Here is a 5,151-nt window from a genome sequence, read left to right as displayed (position 1 = left end):
TAGGTGATTGTCATCCCTCGGAGGGACGGAGGAGATGATGATAGTTGCGTCTGGATACTTGTCATGTGTTGTCATCATTAGATGTCTGATATTCTCTGTCACGCATTGTGCAGCTCTCTCTTGTCTGATATCGTTTGTTCCGACGTGGAACACGATACACTTCGGGTCGTTGTGGGATGTGGTTTCGATCAAGTTTGTTGCCTGTGGAATCGTCATTGCTGCATATTTCAGAACTTGTTTGCCGTGTTCGAGATGTTGGGCACTATACCCCTCGTGTTCGAGTCGCCAGCAATGATAATCTCTGGATGTGTCACATTTGCGTTGCGTGGATGGTCATGTGTCCGGGCTTCTTGTGACAGACTGTCGCCGTGTGTGTTCCCTTCACGCCTGTTAGAGAGCCATTCTTAAGCGTTTTCTGACAGAGCCCGGTACCTGTTGTCTGTGGGGATGGTCGGAACGGCGACCGTAACTGGTGGCTCGTCTTCGACCGGGGTTTGAGAATGTACAGCTTCTTGTTGGACGGCAGTTTGGATGGATGCATTTTTCACACTTTTAGTTTTCAGAGCTGTGATTCTGTTGCGCAAGTTTTTGTTTTCGGCCTCGAGAGTCTTCACACGTTTTTTTAGCGCTTTAATGTCACTTTCCTTTGCTGTTTTCTCTGTAGGCGCCTCTTTTGTTTCCGACAATTTGCATTCAATTCGCGAGAGGCGATTAGACAGCATCTCCATTCTGTTGTCGTCTTTTGCAATTCTGCTGGCCAGGATTGCTTCAAGTTTGTCTAAGCTCAGCTGGAGTGACTGAACTTCATCCTTGTTGTTGTTGTTGTCTTTCGTCTCAACTGTTTCTACAGTATCTGAGTTATTAGCGACAGACTTAGGGATAGTTTCGTCTTCGTACAAGTTACTCTGTGGTTGCTTGCTTCGTGATTCGGGCGACTCAGACTCAGAGCTTTCAACGACAATGCTCTCGAACGAGCAGTGTTTACACAAGAATTCAGTCTCTTCATCTCTGATCAGCTGGTGCAGTATGAATTCATGAACTCCTGTACATGCATAGTGGAGAAAGTTTTGGCACATATTGCACTGGATAACACCGGCATCTTCGGGTCCAGTGCGCTCACACTCACTACACACGATATCCTCGCATCGAACCTCTGGGGTTGCACACTCTGAAGCCACCGACTTTTTTTAAGTCAAAAGTGAACATTACCCAGAGGTAGCAGACTGGACCTTGTATCAAAATCCTAGAAGTATGATAGATGTGCAGAGTTACTGTGCCGATAAGGCCGTTTGTCTCAGGGTCATAGAAAGGTGCCGCGAGCTGGTGACCATTCTTTCCTTTGTCCTCAGTTGACATGTTGTTGTGTGCTTCCACCGTTTCTATCCACTTCTTTTCGGAACCTGCCGGAATGTGTACCGTCACACTGTTTTCGTTGTACTGAATGAAGTAGCTATCGCTTGGTTTGGCCTTTCTATCTCGTTTTGGTGGCTCGGGGATCACTAAATCTTATGTTGCCCATAGCAACGCGGGTGAGATCATTACACGACGTCATGCATATTTGAGCTATTCGCCATGTTGAATTATCAATCTTGAATTTTCAAAAAAAGTTTGTTTTCAGAAAAAAGCCTAAAATACATTGTAAACAGACTAAAGCCGATCATATGCACCTTTATTGTAAAAAAAAATGGAAGTATTAATCAAATTTATAGGAAAAAAAACTGCATATCCCTGTCCTAATGACATGTTGCGCCATCTTGGATGTTGGCCAATGACGTCATCAAATTAGCATAAATTATGTATTTTAATATAAAATTTACTTAAATTTATATGGGACGTTATTTATATTAAAAACCATGTTTAAGGTTGACAAAAGTCAGACTAAGGAAAAAAAAGCCAGTGTAGGGAAAAGTCAGTGTAGGAAAGACAACTCAGTGTAGCGAGGGTAAAAAAATCCGTGTAGAGAAGACAAGTCTGCGTGTAGAAGGTAAAATTCATATCTACAATTTTTCTGTCGCTATGGTGTATTGTGTCGTCATTATGACGTCATAAATGTTATTTTATTGGCCGAAACCGTCTAGATAGGTTATTCCCTGAAAACTAAATGGTATACAACATAACTTTACCAATAGTGTTTATGGCAGTATATTAGGGTATACTTAATCTTATGTTGCCCATAGCAACACCGGTGACATAAAAAAATGACGTCATGCATATTTGAGCTATCCGCCATGTTGGATTATCAATCTTGAATTTTCAAAAATAGTTTGTTTTCAGAAGAAAGCCTGAAATACATTGTAAACAGACTTATGCCGAACATATGAACCTTTTTTGTAAAAAGAAATGGAAGATAGACTTATGCCGAACATATGAACCTTTATTGTAAAAAGAAATGCAAGTATTAATTAAATTTATAAGAAAAAAAAACTGTATATCTCTGTTCAAATGACATGGTCCGCCATCTTTGATGTTGACCAATGACGTCATCATATTAGCATAAATTATGCGTTTTAAAAATATAATTTAAATAAAATTAAATGGGATGTTATTTATATTAAAAACCATGTTTAAGGTTGAAAAAAGTAAGTCTAAGGAAAATAAAGTCAGTGTAGGGAAAAGTCAGTGTAGGAAAGACAACTCAGTGTAGCGAAGATAAAAAATCGGTGTAGAGAAGACAAATCTGCGTGTAGAAGGTAAAATTCATATCTACAATTTTTATGTCGCTATGGATTATTATGTCGTCATTTTGACGTCATTAATGTGATTTTATTGGCCGAAACTTTCTAGATAGGTTATTCCTTGAAAACTGAATGGTATACAACATTACTTTACCAATAGTGTTTATGGCAGTATATTAGGTATACTAAATTTTATGTTGCCCATAGCAACGCGGGTGACATCATTACACGACGTCATGCATATTTGAGCTATCCGCCATGTTGGATTATCAATCTTGAATTTTCAAAATAAAAGTTTGTTTTCAGAAAAAAGCCTAAAATATATTGTAAACAGACTAAAGCCGATTATATGAACCTTTATTGTAAAAAGAAATGGAAGTATCAATCAAGTTTATAGGAAAAAAACTGTATATCCCTGTTCTAATGACATGGTCCGCCATCTTGGATGTTGACCAATGACGTCATCAAATTAGCAATAATTATGCATTTTTATTTTAAAATCAACATAAAATTATATGGGATGTTATTTATATTAAAAACCATGTTTAAGGTTGACTAAAGTAAGTCTAAGGAAAACAAAGTCAGTGTAGGGAAAAGTCAGTGTAGTAAAGACAACTCAGTGTAGCGAAGATAAAAATCGGTGTAGAGAAAACAAGTCTGCGTGTAGAAGGTAAAATTCATATCTACAATTTTTATGTCGTTATGGTTTATTATGTCGTCATTATGACGTCATTGATGTCATTTTATTGACCGAAACCGTCTAGATAGGTTATTCCTTGAAAACTAAATGGTATACAACATAACTTTACCAATACTGTTTATGGCAGTATATTACGGTATACTAAATTTAATGTTGCCCATAGCAACGCGGGTGACATCATTACACGACGTCATGCATATTTGAGCTATCCTCCATGTTGGATTATCAATCTTGAATTTTCAAAAAAAAGTTTGTTTTCAGAAAAAAAGCCTAAAATACATTGTAAACAGACTAAAGCCGATCGTATGAACCTTTATTGTAAAAAGAAATGGAAGTATCAATCAAATTTATAGGAAAAAACTGTATATCCCTGTTCTAATGACATTGTCCGCCATCTTGGATGTTGGCCAATGACGTCATCAAATTAGCACAAATTATGTATTTTATTAATAAAATTTACATAAAATTATATGGGATGTTATTTATATTAAAAACCACATTTAAGGTTGACAAAAGTCAGTCTAAGGAAAACAAAGTCAGTGTAAGGAAAAGTCAGTATAGGAAAAAGCAACTCAGTGTAGCGAAGATAAAAATCGATGTAGAGAAGACAAGTCTGCGTGTAGAAGGTATAATTCATATCTACAATTTTTTTGCCGCTATGGTGTATTATGTCGTCATTATGACGTCATTAATGTGATTTTATTGGCCGAAACCGTCTAGATAGGTTATTTCCTAAAAACTAAATGGTACACAACATAACTTTACCAATAGTGTTTATGGCAGTATATTAGGGTATACTTAATCTTATGTTGCCCATAGCAACACCGGTGACATCATAAAATGACGTCATGCATATTTGAGCTATCCGCCATGTTGGATTAACAATCTTGAGTTTTCAAAAATAGTTTGCTTTTAGAAAAAAGCCTTAAATACATTGTACACAGACTAAAGCCGATCATATGAACCTTTATTCTAAAAAGAAATGGAAGTATTAATGAAATTGATAGGAAAAAAACTGTATATCCCTGTTCTAATGACAAAGTCCGCCAACTTGGATGTTGGCCAATGACGTCATCAAATAAAGATAAATTATGTATTTTTTTAATAAATTTACATAAAATTATATGGGATGTTATTATTTTAAAAACCATATTTAAGGTTGACAAAAGTTAGTCTAAGGAAAACAAAGTCAGTGTAAGGAAAAGTCAGTGTAGGAAAATTCAACTCAGTGTAGCAAAGATAAAAATCGGTGTAGAGAAGACAAGTCTGCGTGTAGAAGGTAAAATTCATATCTACAATTTCTATGTCTCTATGGCGTATTATGTCGTCATTATGACGCCATAATGTGGTTTTATTGGCCGAAACCGTCTAGATAGTTTATTCCTTGAAAACTGAATGGTATACAACATTAGTTTACTAATAGTGTTTATGGCAGTATATTAGGGTGTACTAAATCTTATGTTGCCCGTAGCAACGCGGGTGACATCATTACACGACGTCATGCTAAATTTGAGCTATCCGCATGTTTGGATTATCAATCTTGAATTTTCAAAATAAAAGCCTGTTTTCAGAAAAAAGCCTAAAATACTTTGTAAACAGACTAAAGCCGATCATATGAACCTTTATTGTAAAAAGAAATGGAAGTATTAATCAAATTTATATGAAAAAATTGCATATCCCTGTTCTAATGAAAAAGTCCGCCATCTTGGATGTTGACCAATGACGTCATCAAATTAGCACAAATTATGCATTTTAATTATAAAATTACATAAAATT

At 36.1% G+C, this 5,151-nt stretch overlaps 1 pseudogene; it reads right to left on the bottom strand.

Annotated features, from left to right (window-relative positions):
* Nucleotides 1-404: 404 nt before the first annotated feature.
* The window catches only part of LOC109484083, a 10,419-nt pseudogene continuing 5,672 nt past the window's right edge, over nucleotides 405-5,151 (bottom strand).

This window comes from Branchiostoma belcheri, unplaced genomic scaffold (assembly GCF_001625305.1).
Source record: "Branchiostoma belcheri isolate BF01 breed outbred unplaced genomic scaffold, Haploidv18h27 scaffold681, whole genome shotgun sequence".
Classification (NCBI taxonomy): Eukaryota; Metazoa; Chordata; class Leptocardii; order Amphioxiformes; family Branchiostomatidae; genus Branchiostoma; species Branchiostoma belcheri.
Note: the sequence above shows the minus strand (reverse complement) of the source record. Positions and strands in the feature narration are given on the sequence as shown.